The sequence below is a fragment of the Scyliorhinus canicula genome, chromosome 4 (genome assembly GCF_902713615.1).
Source record: "Scyliorhinus canicula chromosome 4, sScyCan1.1, whole genome shotgun sequence".
In the NCBI taxonomy this organism is placed as follows: domain Eukaryota; kingdom Metazoa; phylum Chordata; class Chondrichthyes; order Carcharhiniformes; family Scyliorhinidae; genus Scyliorhinus; species Scyliorhinus canicula.
In genome coordinates, this window is record NC_052149.1 from 14,474,768 (window position 1) to 14,498,146 (window position 23,379).

General features: G+C 47.5%; 1 protein-coding gene across 1 annotated transcript in view; it reads left to right on the plus strand.

The window, feature by feature from the left end:
• Positions 1-23,379, plus strand: part of pigk (phosphatidylinositol glycan anchor biosynthesis, class K) — a 124,751-nt gene that overhangs the window by 47,969 nt on the left and 53,403 nt on the right. The gene's annotated exons all lie outside the window — the stretch shown is intronic.

Sequence of the window (23,379 nt, forward strand, 5' to 3'; positions counted from 1 at the left end):
TGTGTGTGTGTGCCTGCCTGTGTTTGTGTGTGCCTGCCTGTGTTTGTGTTTGTGTGTGACTACCTGTGTCTGTGTGTGTGCGTGTGCCTCTCTGTGTGTGTGCCTGTCTGTGTGTGTGCCTGTCTGTGTTTGTGTGTGTGTGTGGGTGCCTGCCTGTGTCTCTGTGTGTGTGCCTGCCTGTGTGTGTGCGTGTGTGTGTGGGTGCCTGCCTGTGTCTGTGATTGTATGTGCCTGCCTGTGTTTGTGTGTGTGTGTGTGCCTGCCTGTGTCTGTGTGCGTGCCTGCCTGTGTCTGTGTGTGTGTGTGTCTGCCTGTGCACGTGCGCGTCTGCCTGTGCGCGCGTGAGCGTCTGCCTACGTGTGTGTGTGTCTGTCTGCCTGTATCTGTGTGTGTGTGTGTCTGTCTGTGTGTGTGTCTGTCTGCCTGTGCGTGTTTGCGCCTGCCTGTGTGTGTGCACGCGTGTGCCTCTGCATGTCTGCATGCATATGTCTGCATGTGTGCACCCTGCATGCATGCAATGGTCTGTGTGAATTAGCTGCTTGTTTTCTGGGACGACAGTATCAATAGTTGTTTTCCTGAAGCCAAGACAGCGTGACTAATGTAAGTGTTAAGGATAGAATGAAATGTAGCAATGTAGGTATGTAGTTGCTGAGAAAAAGGCATTTTGCTAAAGGTTTTCACCTTACACTCATCAGTAAGAATATAAATATCAGGGAAAACAACAACTTTATACTGCTTGAGAAGAGGGTGCTAACTGCTTGGCAAGCAGCCTCTGATTGGTAATGGCTTTGCCTTGGAGAATGCACAAGTTGATTGTGGCTGACAGTTGCCAACCATTGTTTGAAATTTAACCCATGCAGTTTGATTCTGCTCAAAGCATTGCCCTGAGGAATGAACCAGTGAATGGATATCACTTATTTACTTCAGCTAAAACAGGCGCAATGTGTGTACATGTTCTTTCTGTCTGCAAAGAGCAGGACCCTGTGTATTAATGTATGTGACTTCTAGTGCGCAGACATGTGCCACACTGTGAGCCCGACTGACCATCTTAAATTGGTTGTCAGTGTAATATTTAGCACATTGTCAGGATTATGTAGCAAATAATCTGTGCGTACTGCTGCCTCACAGTGCCAGTGACCCAGGTTCAATTCCGACCTTGGGTGACGTGCGGAGTCTGCATGTTCTCCCCGTGTCTGCATGGGTTTCTTCCTGGTGATCCGGTTTCCTCACACAGTCCAAAGATGTGCACGTTGGGTGGATTGGCCTCTCTAAATTGCCCCTTAGTGTCAAAAGGTTATGTGGGCTTACGAGGATAGAGCCGGGGGGTTGGGGGGGGGGGGGGGGGGGCTAGGTAGGGTGCTCTATTGTAGGGTTAAACATGATGGGCCAAATGGTCTCCTTCTGCACTGTAGGGATTCTAGGCTTCTATGTATCATAGAACATTACAGCGCAGTACAGGCCCTTCGGCCCTCGATGTTGCGCCGACCTGTGAAACCCCTCTAAAGCCCATCTACACTATTCCCTTATTGTCCATATGCCTATCCAATGACCATCATCCACTTATCGGAAATGTGGAAGTGGGAGAAGGTTCTTTGTCATTCCATTGAAGAGGGAATTGTTTCTCATGGAACCCAATAAAGATGTTTGCAAGAGCTGGTGCTAGAGGGGGTCCCACGGCAACACATGGTGTTAAAACGGAACTCGACTGCGGAAGTTAACCAGGTCATAAGTCCAGTGAATACTGATTCACGCAATGGTGGCGGGTCTAGATCGCCATGGTATAATGCTGCAGGGCAAATATCTGTGTCTGGCTTCCTTCAGTGGAACATTGGTGAATAGGCCAGCGATGTCAATGAGCCCACGTATGGTCTTCACAAATGTAAAGGAATCCTTAACCGTGTAGCTGGAAAACATTCTCAAAACCGATTGTAAAAATTTGCCCAACCATTTGTCGAAGGTAACCCCAGATAAGACGGGATGTAAAGGGACATTTGTGTGCCTTGGGACAACCCATGCAATCTTGTTTTGTCGATGCGTACAGTTAGCCTTTCTGAAATCTTTAAATCGGGATATAAACATCTGGAGCAAACCCGGCAGCGCCTGGCTTTATTGGCTGCCAGGTTGGTGTTTCGACAGACATGTGGAATGAAGGTTAGTTTGTGGAATGATAACATTAGACAATGGAACAGATATGGGCAAAGGCAGTTAGCGAAGGGCCTGTTTGGTAAACTGCTCAGTGACCTGACGAAGACGCCCAGCAAAGTTGAACGCGAGTTAAAACTTGACAAACGGGGTGAATTTTAAATAATGCAAATGTGAGCCTGTGAGGCCAATGGGGTTAATATGAAGTGGGGCACGTAGCTCTGCTATTTGTCATTTTGGAAGGACGACCAATAGCATCCCAACACATCAGGAATTGATGAGAAACCTGTTTACACGACAACAGGGAGTAGGCCATTCATAACCCAAGGAGAGATTGAGTAGATTGGGCCGAGACTGTAGAAGACTGAATGGTGACCTAATGGAACTGTGTGAAATTCTTATTTCATGTAGGATGGATGCTGAATGGATGTCTCCCACGGCTGGGGAAATCCAGAACTCGGGAACAATCATAGAATGGGGACATTAATTAAGAATAAGGCTGAGAAGAAATGTCTTCACTCAGAATCTATGGAATGCTGTGCCTCAGAGAGCAGTGGATGTTGGGTTGAGGATTTTTGTGACAGATATCAATAGACTTTCGGGTACTGAGGAGCAGGGTGGGGGGGGGGGGGGGGGGGGGGGGGGTCAGCGGGAATGTGGAGTTGAGGTAGAAAATCAACCATTATCTTTTTGAGTGGTGAGGCAGGCTCCAAGGGCCGAATGGCCCACTCCTGTTATTTATTTCTTCTTTTGTAGGTGGAAACCTTTGCCAGGTGGAGTTCAGTGCAGGGAGGTGTGAAGTCATACACTGGGCCAGAGAGCTGTCTGGATGGTGTGAAGCTAAGATCTGTGGAGTAGCAAAGGGATGTACAGGTCAATGTGCAGAAATCACTAAAAGCTGAAGGACACTTTAAACAAATTAGTTTAATATGGTACAAGGAATGTTGGTCTTTAACTTAACAAAGAACAAAGAAAAGTACAGCACAGGAACAGGCCCTTCGGCCCTCCAGGCCTGCACCAACCATGCTGCCCGTCTAAACTAAAATCTTCTACACTTCTGGGATCCGTATCCCTCTATTCCCATCCGATTCATGTATTTGTCAAGATGCCTCTTAAATGTCACTATTGTCCCTGCTTCCACCACCTCCTCCAGCAGCGTGTTCCAGGCACCCACTACCCTCTGTGCAAAAAAAAACTTGTCTCGCACATCCCCTCTAAACCTTGCCCCTCGCACCATAAACCTATGCCCCCTAGTAATTGACCCCTCTACCCTGGGAAAAACCCCAGGGAGGTGGAATACAAGAAGATGCACGTTATACAAAACTCTCGTTAGACCCATTGCCGTTCTTTGTTCAGTTCTGGGCGTTGACCCTCGGGGAGGGTGAATCGGTCTTGAAGGGGGTGCGATGCAGATTCATCAGAACGATACCAGGAACTAAAAGGGTACTTTAAGAAGACCAGAAGACATAGGAGCAGAATTGGGCCACGGCCCATCGGGTCTGCACTGCCATTCAATCATGACAATTTTTCTCATCCCTGTTCTCCTGCCTTCTCCGCATAACCCCGATCCCCTTATTAACAAAGAACCTATCTATCTCTGTCTTAAGTGATTTGGCCTCCACAGCCTTCTGTGGTAAAGGGTTCCACAGATTCACCACCTTCTGGGTGAAGAAATTCCTCCTCATCTCTGCTTTAAAGGATCGTCTGGTTACATAGACTTAGGCTGGTATTCCCTCGAAAATGGGAAATTGAAGTGTGAGCTAAATGAAAAGCTTAAGATAGTAGAAGGATTTGGGACGGCACGGTGGCGTAGTGGTTAGCACTGCTGCCTTACGGTGCCGAGTACCCGGGTTCAATCCTGACCCCGGGTCACTGTCCGTGTGGAGTTTGCACATTCTCCCCGTGTTTGCGTGGATTTCGCCCCCACAACCCAAAGATTTGCAGGGTAGATGGATTGGCCATGTTAAATTGTCCCTTAATTGGAAAAAAACAATTGGGTATTCAAAATTTATTTTTTTAAATGTTCAAAGATTTGATAGGCTAAACAGAGATAAATTATTCCCTCTTTTGGGTGTCCAGAACGTGGGAGCGTAATCATAAAATTGCATCTCGGCCATTCGTGGGTGATGCCAGGCAGTGATTCTTCACCCAGAAGATGGTGTGAATCAAGAGCTGACTTCTCCCACAAACAGCTGTGAGAGTCAATTGGAAATGTTAAAACTGAGATTGTTTAAAAGAAAAAATTGTCGGAAATACTCGGCAAGGTCAGGATGGAAATGTGAGGCTGTTAAAGCGTGAAAGTGTGGGGGGTGCGCAGGAGAGATTAAATAACAAATCATTTCATGTAAAGGCAAAGTGAGTGGTAATGGGTATCGTAAAGAGACGAAGGTTTTATCCAGATGAGGGAATGGCTGTACAACACCCACCTGGCTGTACCATGAGGGGATGAAGAAAGAAACAAGCCAGCAAAAGGTTATGATGCAAAGTTGTTGAAGTTAACATCGAGTCCAGAAGGCTATAGTGAGCCAGGTCAAAAGATGAGGTACTGTCCCTCGAGCTTGAGTTAGACCTTCTGGACATGATTTTTAATCGACTGGAGAAAGATGTTTTATTTCAGCATTTGCCGACTTTTAGAGGCAGATCTTCAGATGCAAGGAGGATATTTTATTTATTATGTATAACCATGTGTGGAACTCCGTCTCGTGCAATGTTATTATTAATATTAAAACCTAAATTTCAGCGTTTTTTTTTGCCACGTTTTTAAAAAAATATATATATTTATTTATTTTCCTCCTTTTTCACATTTTCTCCCAAATTTACACCCACCAACAGTAATCAGTAACAAATATGTCAATCCCAATATCAATAACAACGATCCCATCCTCTCACCAAACCCCAAACATTAGCCCGCATGTTCACTTAAACAAATGACAAAAAGGAATCCGGAATCCCCCATAGCCCCCATTAACACCCATTGCCCCCTCCCCTCCCCCTCCCACCCATCACCCCCAACTAAAGTTTGATGTTATCCAGTTCTTGAAAGTGCATAATGAATAATGCCCAGGAATGCCCGTCTATCCATCCCTTCAGTTCAAACTTAACCTTCTCAAGAGTCACAAATTCCAACAGATCCCCCCGCCACGCCAGGGCACAGGGTGGAGAGGCTGCTCTCCAACCCATCAGGATCTGCCTTCGGGCGATCAACGAGGCGAAGGCTACAACATCTGCTTCCACACCCGTTTCCAGCCACTTTTGTTTTTGACTGTTGTTCAATATTCTTTTCACCTCCGTGCTGTGAATTGAGTACGCAACATTTGGCATTGATTCGCTGAGAACCCCGGGGTCTCTTACAACTTCATCCATCGTTAGTTCCACAGCTCTTGAGCACAGAGCGATATTGACGTCCGTGTGTTGTTTTTCTGCCCACTTAATATTTTGTCCAGCTCGCCATGTGGTTTTTGAGCCGACTCCTGCAAATCAGCTGCCGTTGCCAGCTTGACATTGTTTGTGAATGTGATTAATTTACACTGAGCTTTTACATCTATAATTAATTTTTATTTCTCGAGTTTATTGATTCAGGTTTGAAGACAAATAGGGCTTGTTGATTTTGAAAATAGACATCACATTACCCTGTTTACAATCGTATTGCTGACTGACCCAGTGACTCTTATAATGGTAGTCGTTCTTTCACAACTCTCCTACCATGTCCCTTGGTGTTCTGGGATCAATACTGTCTTTCCCTAACACATTTATTCAGTTTGAGCTGGCCACACTGGGGGAAGATTTTTTACCAACATTTAAGCTTGGCGAAAGGTATGTTGTTCATGCCTTCCTCCGTGATTCTTGAAGGCTGTATTTATTGAGGATTGTTCACTGTTTTGTGCTGATTCTCCGCTACACTCATGGTCATCGTTTTTTTTCAGTTAGGGCATTGTCTTGAGGAATGAACCAGTGAAAGGCTGTCTTTTAATTTGCTGGTTCATTCCTTTTCGGAAGTGCCTTGCCGAATCAGTCAAGCTGTCTGGTTTAAATTTCAATCTAAGTTTAGCAGTTGATTATCAGTCACCATCAGCTCGTGCACTCTCCAGGGCAATACCTCTATCAATCAGAGTCCACTTGCCTACCGATCAGTGCTTTCTTCTCAGACGGTATAATTTAGTTTTCCCTTTCATTCTATACCCATGAATTGGCCTGATGAGTGCAAGATGAAAGGCTTCAGCAACATGACCCTTTTTTCAGCAATATTCAAGTTCCGTACTACCAAATGACTATTTAACTAATTTATTGGAGTTCTTTGAGGAAGTAACATGTTTTTTTTTTCTTTTATTCATTCAAAGGATATGGACTTTGCTGATTAGGCCAGCATTTATTGTCCATCCCTAATTGTCCTTGACAAGGTGGTGGTGAGCTGCCTTATTGAACCGTTTGTAGTCCATGTGGTGCGGAGTAAGGGTGATGTACTGTACTTGGATTTACAGAAGGCATTTGATAGGGTGCCACATCAAAGCTTATTGCGGAAAACAAAAGCTCACAGTATAGCGAATATTGGCATGGATAGAAGATTGGCTAGTTAACAGGAAACAGAGAGTAGGCATAAATGAGTCGTTATCTGGTTGGCAGGATGTGACCAGTGATGTGCCACGGGTCAGTGCTGGGGCCTCACCCTTTTACAATTTATATAAATGACTTGGATGAAGAGACTGAAGGTATGCTTGCTAAATTTGGGGATGACACCGAAACATAGGCAGGAAAGTAAGTTGTGAAGAGGATATAAGGAGGCTACGAAGGGACTGAGTTTGGTGTAAGTGATTGGTCAAAGATCTGGCAAGTGGAGGATAATGTGAGAGGCAGAGGGATCTGGGTGTCCTTGTGCATGAATCACAAAATGTTAGCATGCAGGTGCAGCAAGAAATTAAGAAAGCTAATAGAATGTTTTTATTTATTGTGAGAGGAATTGAATAAAAAAGTAAGGAAGTTATCTATCAGTTATATGGGGCATTGGTGAGACCACATCTAGAGTACTATGTACAGTATTCATCTCTTTATTTAAGGAAGAATGTAAATGCGTTGGAAGCTATTCAGAGAAGGTTTACAGTGTTATGGGCCAGGGTTTAGAGAACCCCAAAGTGTATCATGGAGTTCACCTGACCCACAACTTTTACTAGACTGTGGTATGGGGAGCACACGGCCCACTCTACAGGTGTGGTACAGCAGAAATGGAAAAGTATTTTTTAAAGCAAAACAATGTTTATTCTATGAACTCAAATTAACCTTTTTGAAACATACAGTGAACATCTTAGCAACCATTAATTCAAATACAAACCCAAAGAATACAACACAAAGTAATCCTTTAAGCTTTCCTTTGAACATCCATAGACTTAAAACAACTTTAACCAGAAGCACATCAGGTTAAAGTCACTACTGTTATTAGTTTTAAATCACCAGGATCAATTTACAGTCTTTAGGTTACAGAGAGAGAGATTCATACACCTTCTGGCAGTGACTGCAGCTATCCAGCTCTGAAAACGAAACTAAAACTCACCCTGCAGCGAACAGCCTAGAATGAAAGTAAAAAGCTGACAGACAGCCCGGCTCCACCCCCTCTCTGACATCACTGCAGTAATAAATACCCGTTTCTTAAAGGTACTCTTACTACAGTTATTTATATACACACCCATTTATAAACACCCATTTCTTAAAGGTACTCTCACATGACAACAGTACTGGGCTAATAACCTGGAATGAATGGGTTGTCTTAAGAGGAGAGGTTGGACAAGCTAGGCTTGTACCGGCTGTAGGTTAGAAGAGTAAGAGGTGACTTGATTGAAACATATAAAGACCGCGAGGGATCTTGACAGGGTGGATGTGGGAGGATATTCCTCTTGTTGGAGAATCTACAACTGGGGGTTACTGTTTAAAAATAGGGGGTTGCCCATTTAAGGCAAAGGTGAGAATTTCTTTCCGAGGGTTGAGAGTCTTTGTAACTCTATTCCTCAAAGGGGGTGGAAGTAGCGACTTTGAATATTTTTAAGGCAGAGGTAGATACATTCCTGATGAGCAGGGGGAGAGAAAGGTCATCGAGAGTGGGAAGGAATGTGGGGTTGATGTTAAAATCATACCCGTCAGGATCTTCTTGAAAGGCGGAGCAGGCTCCCAATTTGTGTGTTCGCACGTTCAACAAGATCCCACCCCTCGTCGCAATTACTCGTCAGTTAAAATGCAGAATTAATAGGCGTGCTCAAAAGATTGAGGGGTTTTGCCAGTCGGAGAGTAGAAACTGTTTCCACTGGCAGGAGGGTTGGTAACGAGAAGGCACAGATTTAATGTGGTTGGTGAATGAGCGGGAGAGGAGAGAGATGTTTTCATGACGCAGCGAGCTACAATCTGGAAAGTGCTGCTTGAAAGGGGATCGGCAGCACATTCAATTGTAACTTTCAAAAGGGGATTGAATAAGTCATCGAACCACGGTGGGGAGTGGAACTAAACGGATAGATCTATCAGCGAACCAGCACCAGACATGGTGGGTGGAGTGGCCTCCTGTGTTGTTGCGTAATCCTGTTAAGAACAGAGAACGATTCAGGACAGGAACAGGCCCTTCGGCCCTCCAAGCCTATACCAGTCAGGATACCAACCCTTGGTCAAAACCCTTAGCAGTTCCTCGTGCCGTATCCCTCTAATAAATAAATAATCTTTATTGTCACAAGTAGGCTTACATTTGCACTGCAAGTTACTGTGAAAAGCCCCTAGTCGCCACAATCGGCGCCTGTTTGGGTACACACCGAGGGAGAATTCAGAACTCTCAGCTGGTACGGGAATCGAACCCGCGCTGCTGGCCTTGCTCTGCATCACAAACCAGCTGTGTAACCCATTGAGCTAAACCAGCACATATATATATATACCCATCATATCCGTGTATTTGTCGAGATGCCTTTTGAACGCCGTTAATGTAGCTATGGGTGGGATTCCCTGCCCCCCCCCCCCCCCCCTGGCAGCGGGAGGCAGTCCTCCTTTAGCCGGCGGCAGGATCTTCTGATTTCCCACTGAATCCACCCCACGCCGCAGGGAAACCCACGGTGCGGATGCACCACCGGCGGGGCAGGAAGTAGGAACGGTTTCTGGTAGCGGGGTGGATCCGAAACGAGAAGGCAAAGATTTCAGGTAATTGGCAGATGAACCAGCGAAGAGACACAGCATTTCCACGGCTAAATCGCTGCCTTTTAAAGCAGGCCAAGGCAGGCCAGCAGCACGGTTCAATTCCCGTACCAGCCTCACCGAACAGGCGCCGGAATGTGGCGACTAGGGGCTTTTCACAGTAACTTCATTGAAGCCTACTCGTGACGATAAGCGATTTTCATTCATTTTCATTTTTCACAGCTCGTTTTTGTGCCATTAACTTCCAATACTGTGTCCTGCTCTGCTGGCCGTGAACTACCAGGAGCTCGCGCCCTGTACAATAATAATAATCTTTGTTAGTGTCACAAGTAGGCTTACATTAACACTGCAATGAAGTTACTGTGAAAATCCCCTAGTCGCCACGCTCCGGAGCCTGTTCGGAGGGAGAATTCGGAATGCCCAATTCACCTAACAAGCACGTTTTTCTGGGACGTGTACCAGACAGAACTTTTTTTTATTGATTTACGGGATGTGGGCGTCGACGGCTAAGCCAGCATTTTTTGCCCATCCCTAATTGCCCTTGAGAAGGTGGAGGCGAAACACCGAGTGGCAATGCAAAGCCCAAAGAGGCGACGCAAAAGACAAGTACTGCGCTGGACCAAGTAATCGTGTGTAACAGCTGCTATCCAGTAGGTGGCCCCCTCTCTCTCTCTTTCCCTCATGTACAGTGTGTTTCTCGGCCAATCTTACCCATAGTGAATGCTCACTGTGCAGGTCACAGAAGCAGAACTCAAAACTTCACGGTGTGAGAAGTTAATGGTACGGGAAAGCCACTCGGCTCACTAAAGGCCATCTGCCTGGGATTAACAGCTTGCATTTGCAAAGGGCCTTTAACATAGTGAAGTATCCTGATCAGACCAAAGTTGACACGAGCCAAAGAGTCCTGGAATCATTACGGCACCAGAGGGAGACCCATTTGCCCATCGAGACCACACGGGAGATATTGGGACACGTTTTAAGGAAGTTGTGATATGTGCGATATTAATGTAAGTATTCCCATCCTGGTTAATAAACTCGACTGCTTTCCAGTAGCTTTGGTCTGCTGTTTGCTTCCTAATGTAAAGAGTCCATTTTTCCCCCCCAAAAACTTGAAAAGCTAATTGATGTTGGAAGACATCGAAAATTAAAATTTAGTTCATCGAATCATAGAATTTACAGTGCAGAAGGAGGCCATTCGGCCCATGGAGTCTGCACCAGCCCTTGGAAAGATCACTCCACTTAAGCCCGCACCTCCAACCTATCCCCGGAACTTAACCTAACCTTTTTGGACACTAAGGGCAATTTAGCCTGGCCAATCCACCTAACCTGCACATCTTTGGACTGTGGGAGGAAACCGGAGCACCCGGAGGAAACCCACGCACACACAGGGAGAACGTGCAGACTCCGCACAGTCACCCGAGCCGGGATTCGAACCTTGGACCCTGGAGCTGTGAAGCGACAGTGTTAACCACTGTGCTACTGTGCTGCCCCTAGTTTTGGTATCTTAATGCCTAAACTGTAGATTTAACAGAGGTGCTCAAAATGATGAGGGGCTTTGGATGGTCTGACGGTATAAACTGTTTCTAGTAGCTGGGAAGATCTGTAACAAGAGGGCCCAGGTTTAGGGTAATTGGCAGATGAACCAGTGACGAGCGGCCCTGTTTTCATTACACGGCCAGTTTTTGTGTCATTAACTTCCAATACTGTGATGTTTTGAGTCCAGCTTCTGTGGCTTGCACAGGAATCACGAGGAGGAAGAAAGGACAAGGATTCAAACCGTGGACAGATGTAGATTTTAAGGGTGGTTCAAAGGAATGAGGTGAGGATTGAGGGGAGGGGAATTCCGAGCTTGGGGACCAGGCAGTTGAAGGCATGTCTGGGATGACAGAAATTGGAGATGCGCAGGAGGCCAGTATTGAAGAACTGCAGCGAGCTGGGAAGATTATAGAGCTGGAGAAGGTTACAGAGTTAGGGATGGATCACGATAGCTTCCTTTTTTACTTTGGGTGAGCGTCGACTTTCTGTCTGGACCAGCCTGCCTAGTAGATTATTCCAAGCATTTATTCATCTTACAGCCAAATAGGTTTTATCTCACATCTTATTTTAAATTGGCTTTTTAGTAATTTAGATCCTTCCCCTCTCGTCACATTTCCTGTTCTCAGAACTCCGATTTAAAAAAAGAGACTATATTTTTTAAAAGTCTCATTCTGTGCAGAAACCTGCCTCCCGTCCTGCTCGGTCAGTCCATTCACATTAATGACTGAGAGCCGCCCCTTGTGCTCTAGGGTATCAAACGACAAAAGCAAACGGGTGGTGGAGGGGGGGATGAAGGAGGATGGGGTAGGTGGGTTAAGTGGAAGGGGGGGGGGGGGGGGGGAAGAGGGAGCCTTGGCTATACACTGACCCAAGGACCGGGCTGGGGGTCACCTGGCTCCTGAAATCATGCGAAACGTCACCACAAATGGCTTTTTAATAACCTAATCATCTTTATTATTGTCACAAGTTGGCTTGCATTAACCCTGCAATTAAGTTACTGTGAAAACCCCCTAGTCGCCACACTCCGGCACCTGTTCGGATACACGGAGGGAGAATTCAGAATGTCCAAGTCACCTATCAAGCACGTCTTTCGGGACTTGTGGGAGGAAACCGGAGCACCCGGAGTAAACCCAAGCAGTCACGGAGAGAACGTGCAGACTCCGTACAGTGACCCAAGCTGCAATCGAACTTGGGACCCTGGCGTTGTGAAGCAGCAATGCTACCATACTGCCCCAAGATGGAGTTGTAAATGGCATGGAATTGGATAAGGAATTTGAAATGGGGGCAGTGCATTTATTGGTTGTGGGGGGGGGGGGGGGTGCAGTATTGCATCCCTTTGCTTTGTTGAGGCGCTGAGTCTAGAACAAGCACAATGAACTGTGCTCCAGATTGTATGAGGTGGATGTTGAGCTACTCTGGATCTTCGACTGCGTTGGGTATCAGAGGAACGTTCGATCGGATGTGGATGGACCCTCCTCGTCAAACAGTGGCACGCGATCTTTGACTCTCCACTTCAAGCAGAGGGGAGCACACATCTTGATAGATTCCACAGTGCAGCACTCGCTGCATTGGAGGGTCGGCTCTGTCCGTGAGCTCAAATCCTGGAGAACCCCTACAGCCTCCTGACACAGAAGCTGGAGCCTCCCAACTGACCCACACTACTGTCCGAATGTGTAGGTGCCGCCATGCCTAAATGATTAGCCCAGCGTCTGTGCTTGAAGCCTCTGTCGCTCGATTGTTCAGTGTTGTGGCTAATTTTTCTTTCTCGATAGTGCCAGCCTGGAAGAGGAGGTGCCCGTTCAGCCCATCAAGCCTGTTCCAACATTCCATTGCATCTATATTCTAACTGTCTGTTTGCCTTGGCTCCGTAACCCTTGATACCATAGCCTCACAAACGTCTGTCAATATTAGTTTCAAATCTTCACTTCATCCCCTGGCCATAGCAGCTTTTTAGGGTGGGAATTCCAGATCTCCACTAAACTTGTGTGATACTTCCAGACATTACCCTTGAACAGCATAGCTCCGTTTTAAAGTTTTTCCCCCAATTGGTCGATTCAAACACAAAACCCTTCAATCGTTTTAAACACTCTCCTGTTCAAGTATTCCCTTTTGAAAGTTGCTATTGAATCTGCTTCAAGCAGTGTATTCCAGATCATCAGAACTCGCACAGTTCTCTTCATTGCCCATCTGTTTCTTTTGCAAATTATCTTAAATCTGTGATTCCTGGTTACCAATCCTCTTGCCAGTGGAAACATATTCTCCTGATTTACCTCATGAGAACCCCTCATAATTTTTAACATTTCTATTAAATCTCCCCTTAACCGTCCCTGCTTGAAGGGGAACAGTCCAAAGATGTGCAGGTTAGGTGGATTGGCCATGATAAATTGCCCTTAGTGTCCAAAATTGCCCTTAGTGTTGGGTGGGGTTACTGGGTTATGGGGATAGGGTGGAGGTGTTGATCTTGGGTAGGGTGCTCTTTCCAAGAGCCGGTGCAGACTCGATGGGCCGAATGGCCTCCTTCTGCACTGTAAATTCTATGATAACCGGACCCCAAGAAAGGAAGTCGAATGCATCTTAAAAATTCTTTACTTCAGAAAACATTGAGGTAATAAAATTTAGCTTCAGACTCCTCATGGCTAAACAGAAAGCCTGTATAAGCCCGTGTTTTCAATGACATCACACTCGCCTTCAGACACCAAATCAAATAGGAAGATGCTTAATAAAACACTATTGAAATACTCTAAACGTGAACAACCCCAGCTTCCCTTATCCCAGGTAAAATTATTGTAAATGTCTTCGGTGCCCCTTGACATCCTTTCTAAAGTGTGGTTCCCAGAATTGGTCACAGTGCACCTGCTAACATGTAACCAATGCTTCATTAAGGTTTAACTTCTATCCTTTCTTGCTCCACACCTCTACCAATATAGCCAAGGATAGCATATCAACATCCTGGGGGGGGGTTACCATTGACCACAACGGAGCCATATAGATTCCTTGGCAACAAGAGGAGGTCAGAGGCTAGGAAGCCTGCAAGGTACAAGTCAGGAGTGTAATGGAATGCTCTCCACTTGCCTGGGTGAGTGCACTGGGGCGGCACGGTAGCACAGTGGTTAGCACTGTTGCTTCTCAGTGCCAGGGTCCCAGGTGCGATTCCCAGCTTGGGTCACTGTCTGTGGCGGAGTCTGCATGCTTTCCCCGTGCCTGCGTGTATTTTCACCGGGCGCTCCGGTTTCCTCCCACAAGTCCTGAAAGACATGCTGGTTAGGTGAATTGGACATTCTGAATTCTACCTCCGTGTATCCGAACAGGTGCCGGAGTGTGGCGACTAGGGGATTTTCACAGTAACTTCATTGCAGTGTTTTTTTTAGATAGAATTTACAGTGCAGAAGAAGGCCATTCGGCCCATCGAGTCTGCACCGGCTCCTGGAAAGAGCACCCTACCCAAGGTTAACACCTCCACCCTATCCCCATAACCCAGTAACCCCAGTAACCCAGTTAATGTAAGCCTACTTGTGACAATAATACAGATTATTATTATATTTTTATAACAACATTCAAGAAACTTGATACCACCCAGGACAAAGAGCGGTTCAAGAAGGCAGCTCACCACCACCTTCCGAAGGGCAACAAATGCTGGATAGCCAGCGATGCCCACATCCCGTAGAAATGAACTTAAAAAGTTCCACGTCTTGGCCAGTTCCTGTTCTTGACCTATTTACTAATCTTTATCTCAGTAGACACAATCAGAATCCTTGGTCGATCACAGCATGGGGCTCACTCCTTCCGATCGTTTCTCCCTTATGTACCCGTACTAGCAGATTCATTTCAATCTAGGTAAATGAGAGATGCTGAATTTTGGTCGGAGAACTTAGCAGGCAACCGACTCTTTGGCAAATAGGAATCCATATGGATAGACGAATAAAGGGATCTCAGGATATTTATTGACTAATCTTTCAAAGCAGCGTACTAAAGCCATAATAAATCTGGCCAGTGTACTGGGATTCGTTTCTATTGGGATAGAATTGAAAAGCAACCAAGTTCTGTTAAACTTGTATAGAACCTTGGTTAGACCACACTTAGAATATGGTGGAAAGATAAAGGATTTAGAGACAACTGTGCGAGTCGCCTCAACCACCTCATGTGGTTGCGGGTTCCACACTCTGAGCATTCGTGTTTCTCCTGAATTCCCTATTGGATTTATTAGCGACTGTCTCATATTTATGGCCTCTGGTTGTGGTCTCGCCCGCAAGTGGGAGCAGTATCACTGTCTGCTCTATCAAACTCATTCATAATCCTTGGATAATCACACGTAGCGTAGACTTCTAGATGACACAAAATGATTTATATCTTTAGGAAAATACATTTTCTCTTAAAATAAGCTGGCATTGAGATTGCATTGCTGTTTATAATGCATAATGGGAAGCTATGGTTTCCCAGGGAACAGGGCACGATGAGCCAGGCCTATAACTCTCACACCTACAGAGGAGATGATTTATTAGGTTTGATGGTGGCCTGTTTATCAAAATCATTACTTTCTTTTGTATCCTTCATGTCGGCGCTGATGACATTTTACGTGATTGCATTGTGAATTAGAAATTCAAATGGGTTTATCTGGCGTTATTCGATATTTGGGCATTTACCGCTACAATTATCATAGCCAGCGTGCTAGTGGATCACCCAAGGCATTGCTTTAAGCTCGTCTTGTGTGGCCGTGATGCTTGTTTGTTGGGAACATAGCTCGAGGTTGAGCTGGGTTTGGCTGAAAAGTCAAGGCCATTGCCGAGCTGTGTCCTGCAGGGCAATTGGCCAACTAGGGAAACCGTGGTTAAAGGGAAGCTGGTGCTTTCACAGTCTCGGGGGGCGTCTTGGTGTAGTTACCGCTGTAAAACAGCAGCCAATTTACATACAGCAAACTCTCACAAACTACAATGCAATGATCTGTTTTATTTTTACGTGATTATTGATCCAAGGGCAGAGGCGGGCGGGGGGTGTGGATCTATCCTCCTTTGAAGTTGTGCCGTGCAATCTTCTGCTTCTACCTTGCTTTTAAGTCTCTTCTGAGGGACTTCACCGTTGACAGTGCAGCACTCTCTCAGTGTCGTACCGAAGCGCCGGCCGACATTTTGTGCTCAAGTCTCTGAAGTTGATCTGAATCCGCAATCTTCTGAGGCAGAGGTGCTGTCACATGAGACTGGGCCAACTGCATCACTCAAGAGAAACGCCCAGGGCAGTGCACTGAAATGCTGTTGATATTTAGAAAAGGCCCATCACTGATCTACACGGACCAGAGGTTCGTAGGTTTGGTCACTAGGCCACGGGAGGGATCACAGGGATGTTCGTTTGGATTTAACAGTCATGGGTTCGGCGAGGATTGGTCACACCCATTTTCCGACTGCCTGCTTCTACTTCCAAACTCCTCTCTATGCCTCTGCCTTGACCTATCTGAGCCATATTGACACCTGACAGCAGATTCTTTCGACTTCATTTCTTCTCTTTCTCTATTTGTTAGGGATGGGAGGGTGGCATTTATCGAACGGGGAACGGATGTGCCTGTGTCCATTGGCGTTCAGAAGAAGAATGAGATGTGGGCTGGGATCCACCGGCCTCGTCACGTCTGAAGTGTTTGTGTGTGGGGGCGTCTCACAGGCGATCCGGGGCCCCTGGGTGGTCGGGCTCTGAACAAGGTGGTACGCTGGCACCCCCGATGTCACCTGGGCACTGGCAGTGCCTCCCAGGTGCCACCCTGGCACTCAGCTGGGTGGCATCTTGCCTCTGCCAGGGATCGGGCCCGGAGGCGCGCTGTCCTAATGAGGCCCTGATGCATTCCTGTTGTAATGATATACTTTTAAACGCAAACATGAAATGAAAATGAAATGAAAATCGCTTTATTGTCACGAGTAGGCTTCAATGAAGTTACTGTGAAAAGCCCCTAGTCGCCACATTCCGGCGCCTGTCCGGGGAGGCTGGTACGGGAATCGAACCGTGCTGCTGGCCTGCTTGGTCTGCTTTAAAATCCAGTGATTTAGCCGAGTGAGCTAAACCAGCCCATAGATTGAGGACCGAGTTGATTAAGGCAGCGAGTTGCTGAGCTGATTGGGGTTGAGTTGTGGTCCTTGTTGAGTCAGCTGATTTCAGCCAGGGTTAGCTGATGGGCAAAGTCCATTTGACTGCACAAAGGAAACACCGGGTGGACTTTCCGATCCTGGGTCATGCCAAGACCCCTCTCCTCCCCCACCCCCAAGTAGGGAGTTTTGTTGGATACAACCATTGGATCAGGTTGTATTAGTTTATCATGTGGTAAGCCACACCGTTAAATAACCTCCGAGTGCACTTTGTCTCGGATTCAGCATAATGATTGGCCTTCAGGCGAGGGGCTGGATGGCTACTCTGGATCCACAAGAGCCATCACTGAAAGACGAGAAAGAAGGAAGCACTAAAATCCCCTCAACAATGGAGTATGATTGATATTCTATCCATGCCTGGAAATGTAGACAGATTTCAAAAACAAAATGGTGTAGTAAATGACATGCCAGATGCTCTTCATTTAATTCTAATTACTGTAATGTAGGGCTTACATGAAGATTAGTAGTTACATCTGCTCAGATTCATCTGTCATTTGACAGGACTTGGATTTTTGTTTGCATTTAGAACTTCATTAATGCTGGTGTCCAATAGAGACCCAGTGAGCTGCACCCACGTCCTGGCAACCACTGAAACAGGCTCCCGTCTAGCATGAGGGACCCCTCCTCGGGTAGCAGTGTGGACGGAATATTTAATAGTGAGATGAAGTAATGGAGTGTTCCTCCGAAATCTTGGTGGATAATGGCAGTGAGGGCAAGGGTTTGTGAGGAAAAACCTGCACTTCTAAAAACCCTTTCGCAACCTCAGCATGCCCCAATGCACTTTAGATCCATTGAAGTACTTAAGAAATAGGAGCAGGAGGCCGCAAGCCTACTTCACCATTCAATGTGGTCACGGCTGATCTTCTTTTGGACTCAGCTCCACTTACCCGCCTACTCACCATAACCTTTTATTTCTTTACCGTTCAAAAGTCTATCTATCTTTCCCTTAAAAACATTGAACCAGACAGCCTCAACTGCTTCACTGGGCAGGGCATTCCAGATTCACAACCCTTTGGGTGAAGAAGTTCCTCCTCAACTCGGTCCTAAATCTGCTCCCCCTTGTTTAGAGTGAAGACATTTCTCATCCTTTCATCCCTGAATGATCCTCCTCTTACCCTGAGGCTCTTCCCTGTTCTAGATTCCCTGTTCGAGAAACAGCCTCTGCGTTTACGCCGTCGAGCACCTTCAGATAGGAAACACAGTAGCCAATTTGTGCACAGCAAGCTCCCAGTGAGCCACACCACCAGATAATCCGTTTTTTGGTTGGGGGATAAATAAGGGCCAGGCAATGGATGCGATTTAATGGAAATGAAAGCGTGTCCCGTGCCGAATGCATGCAGCCGGGTGTTTCCTGGCACTTGCAGCGCCGAGGCTGACCCCACTATTAAATGGGAATCTGCTTCAGGAACGCCCCCCTGCCGAAGGTGCACTTAGTCCCGTTTCCTACACTGACACCCCAATCTCTTAACCCCCCCCCCCCCCCCCCCCCATTGCAGCCTCCAGACCCTCAGCTCACCAATAAGAGGCCATCGAGCCCCCTGCACCCCACCTCGTAAGGGCAGAGCAACCCCAGGCCTGATCCCTGGCACGGTAACGATGCCAGCTGGGCACTACCCGCCTCGCATCCTGGCAGCTGGGTGACATTGCCAGGGCGGCACCCGGGTGGCACTGCCGGGATGCCGGTTCCACGGTGCCTGGGTGATATCAGGTGGGGGGGGTTGAGCCAGGGTACCACCTTGCCCAGAGCCCCACCACCCAGGGGCCTCTGATCACCCCCCCTCCCCCATCCCCCTTTAAGTGCTGTTCCGCTTGGCCCGCGTTTGTGGAAACCAGTGCTAAACAGTGCCCACTCGGGGGCTCCGGGGCGGGGCCGTTACGTCCCGGGGGCTGGGTAGATCCATCGTGAGCTAACCGCTCACCTGAATATGCAAATCCAGGTCCCGACTTCAATGGTCAGGATCCAGATCACGATGCCTCGCGAGATGTACCGGCCGCGCCGTGTCCCGAGTTGGGCGCGGCCGAAGATTATGCCCCTTGTCTCCTTGTGGAAATAGCGCCATGGAATATTTTCTGTTCACCTGAGGGGGTGGGGGCTGGAGCTTGTTTAAAAATCTCACATGAAGGATGACACATCTGACAGAGCAGTACTCCCTCAGTACTGCACTGGAATATCAGCCCAGCCATTATGCTCAAGTCAGTGAAGTGCCCTTGAACTCTCAACCTTCTGACTAGGACAAGAACGTGGTTTATAAGAAGTTTCTGCAGAGACAATTGGATCTTTAATTTGCCTTGTTATCTGTTGTCTTCTGTGTTTCAACCTAGTTCTGCAGGATCATTTGTTCACTCAATTCAATGTTTTACTCCGAAAAGGCACACAAGGTGGGGCATGGAGCCTGTCTTATTTCATTGTACGCTTTTGAAGCAACAAATAAGTTGCACATAGTGTGTTTTTAATTTATGGGCCAGCATTTATTGCCCATCCCTAATTGCCCAGGAACTGAGTGGCATTTCCGAGTCAACCACATCGCTGTGGACCTGGAGTCAAATGTAGGCCAGGGTAAGGACGGCAGGTTTCCTTCCCTAAAGGAGATCAGTGAGCCAGCTGGGGTTGTATGAAAATTGACGATGGTTTCATGGTCATCGTCAGACTTTTCTAATTCCAGGGGCAAGATTCTCCCAACGGGAGACTAGGGGCGAAATTCTCCGCTCCCGCGATAAATCTGGAAGGCCGTCGTGAACTCGGCCGAGTTTCACGACGGCCTTGGAGGCCGCTCCTCGCCCCCTATTCTCCCACCCCCAGGGGGCTAGGAGCGGCGCCGCGTCATTTATGCGCGCCGGGCCTTGGTGCCGCGTAAAAGTGGCGCTGTGTAAATTACGCGGCCGGCACCGCGTAAATGACGTCACCCGCGCATGCGCAGGTTGGCGTCCTCCCCGCGGCGCCCTGCAAGAAATGTCGGAATGATCTTGCGTTCCCACGATGTTCCCGCCGGCAGCGACCAGGTGTGGACGGCGCCGGCGGGAACACGTATTGGGCAGGCCGCTCGGCCCATCCGGGTGGGAGAATCGCCGCTCGCCCATTACAAACAGCGAGCGGCGATTCTCCGAGCGGCCAGCCGTAAATCACGCCGCGCCAGTTTGTTTGGGGGGGGGGGGGGGGGGGGGGGAGAATCGCGTGTGGGTGCCGGGGCGGCGTGGCGGGACTCGCCAGGCGCCCCAGCGATTCTGCCACCCGCAGTGGGGGGGGGGGGAGAATTGCCTCCCAGATTTTTGCATTGAATTCAAATTTTGCCACCTGCCCTGGCGGGGATTTGAACCCAGGTCCCCAGACCATTACCCTGGGTCTCTGGATTGCGAGTCCAGTGACACTACCAGGACACCGCCACATAGCCTGAGATCTTTATGATATCAATGTGATTTTTATCAGCTATTCCAGGTCTTTGGTGGTTGTCAGCACTAGATTTAACCACCAGTTACTCCTGATTTCTTACCTGTGCTTAATCCCCACTGCAGTATGAGTTTTGATCATTTGTTATCCTAGTTTAAGACCTCATCTGATTAGATTCTTGCCTTCCAGTTGGTCTTAAAAGTATTCATTTTTCTCTGTCTAAACACCATGACATTTATTGGTAGTTTGGAACAAAAACAAATGCATTCGCAAACCAGCTTCATAAGGGCCATTGGGAGCTGCGCAGACAATCTGCTACGGGGATGGATGGGTTTTGAAAGGCCATCGGTATGTTTGTCCATAAGCAAGAAATTATTTATGAACCTCTATGGGCCCTTCTCATTCCATCAGCTGTGCTCTGTTGATTCATCATCTTGGTGCTCAAATCCTTCCATGGCTGGGGGCAGCACAGTGGTTAGCACTGTTGCTTGACAGCTCCAGGGTCCCAGGTTCGATTCCCGGCTTGGGTCACTGTCTGTGCGGAGTCTGAACGTTCTCCCCGTGTCTGCGTGGGTTTCCTCCGAATTCTCCCTCCGTGTACCCCGAACAGGTGCCGGAGTGAGGCGACTCGGGGCTTTTCACAGTCACGTCATTGCAATGTTAATGATCGCCTACTTGTGATAATAAAGATTATTATATTATCACTACTGTCCTTTTTCCATCACCAGCCACAACCTTTGAGGAACTTCCTTTATGCCTCCATTGGCAGCTGTGCCTTCAGCCAACCAGGCTCCAAGCTCTTGAATTCCATCCAGCTGTCCTCAGTTCCTTCCTTTCTCTCTCTCTTTCCCTCTACAAGGTGCTCTTTAAAACCTTCGACAATGTTTATGACCATCTGTCCTAATACTGGTTTCCTCCGGGTGCTCCGGTTTCCTCCCACAGTCCAAAGATGTGCGGGTTAGGTGGATTGGCCATGCTAAATTGCCCTTGGTGTCCTAAAAAATAAGGTTAATGTGGGGGGCTGTTGGGTTACGGGTATAGGGTGGATACGCTTGAGTAGGGTGATCATTGCTCGGCACAACATCGAGGGCCGAAGGGCCTGTTCTGTGCTGTACTGTTCTATGTTCTATGTACCTCACATGTTCAGATGCCCAACTGTTGTCTGACAATGCTCCTCTGGTGTGTCTTGGGATGTTATAAGTGCGACTGGACTTTGAATGTTTGATATCATTAAGTGAGAGCGTTGTGTGAGAAGGTGCACAAGCAATTGGGAAGACAAATAGTCTGTTGGCTTGTGTGGTGAGAAGATTGGAGTACAGGATTGGAGGTGTCTTGCTGCAATGGTGTGGAGCCTCGGCGAGATCACACCTGGAGTAGGGTGAACTGTTTGGTCTCTATCTAAGGAAGGACATAGTTCCCATAGAGCGAGTACAGTGAAGGTTCACCAGACAGATTCCCAGGATGGTAGGATTGCCCTGTGAGGCAAGATTGAGGAGATTGGGTCTGTACTCTAAAAAATTTAGAAAAATGAGAGGTGACCTCATAGAAACACACAAAATTCTTACAGGGTTCGACAAGATAGATGCAGGAGGGCCAATTCTCCCGATTGAGGGGAAGTTGGGGGGGGGAGGGGGGAGGTGTCTAGAACCAGGTTTGCAACCTCAGAATAAGAAGTAGGATATTTATGACTTTGATAGGAGGAATTTCCTCACTCAGAAGACCGTGAATCTTTGGAATTCTGCATCCCGGAAGGCTATGGAAGCTCAGTCATTGAATATGTTCAAGACAGGATGGATAGATTCTTAGGTATTAAAGATCTCCAGGGATAAGGGGAGAGTGGGGGGAAATGGCATTGAGATAGTGACCTGTTGGAATGGGTGGGTCAGGCTGTGGGGGCTGAATGGCCTATTACCAGTTTCTCTGTTCCTATGAAGTATACACTGGGAGCTCCAGTCGTGTTTGCACTCTGGGTCTCCATGTGACTCATGCACTGCAGAGACTAGCTTTCGCCTCGCGTCCCGAGCTTGGGACAGGAAGTCATGACGCTCCCTCTTCCAATAAAAGTCTCTCTGTTTTAATTTGATGTCTGCCCGTGCGTTTGGTAAATGGGAGCCCAGGAACAGGCGCCAAAGCAAACGAGGCTTATTAAGAAATATCGAGCGATAAACAATCCAGCAAGAAAGATGTGATGATCCTTTGTGTGTGTTTTTATTAAAGTTTACAATTCTCCCATCAGTCAGTGTAACTAGGTAATGTGTGAGCTTCCGGGAAAAGGTAATGAGCTTCTAGTTTTAAAAAAAAATTGTCCACTTGAATGGATCATGAATAATGTTGGTTGACTTGACGGTTTATAATGCTGCTTGCGACAAGAAGGGCGATTTAATTGTCGGCAGTGAATTGTTGCCAGGCATCTATCTCTCTAAATACAAAGGTGCAGTGAAAAGATCGGGGCCGGGATTCTCCCTTTTGGGGACTAAGTCTCCACGCCTGCCGGAAAAAGGGGGAAAATCACTCCGGACGTTTCCAGGGGGCTAGCAGGACCCCGGCGTGCGTCCCGCAGCTCTGGCTGCCGGTAGGGCCCTGCTGTCCACACTGTGCGGCCTGCGTGTAGCGGCCCACCTCGGGTGCCACCGATTGGCGGGCCATCACAATCTGGGGAGGACCTTCCATCCACCTGAGGAAGGAGCAGTGCTCCGAAAGCTATTGATTTGAAACAAACCTGTTGGACTTTAACCTGGCGTTGTAAGACTTCTTACTGTGCTCACCCCAGTCCAATGCCGGCATCTCCACATCATGAAGAGAATGAAACCCTGAGCGTGTGCATGCGCCAGAGGTTTTGGGGTGTGTTGTTTCCGTGGATGTTACAGAGAGCTCATTTTTAACCATCAACATTGGGCGGGCAGCAGCTATGCATATCTATTCCCTCTAATTAAAAACAAAATAAAATTTAGAGTATCCAATTAATTTTTTTCCAATTAAGGGGCAATTAGCGTGGCCAATCAACCTACCCTGCACATCTTTGGGTTGTGGGGGCGAAACCCA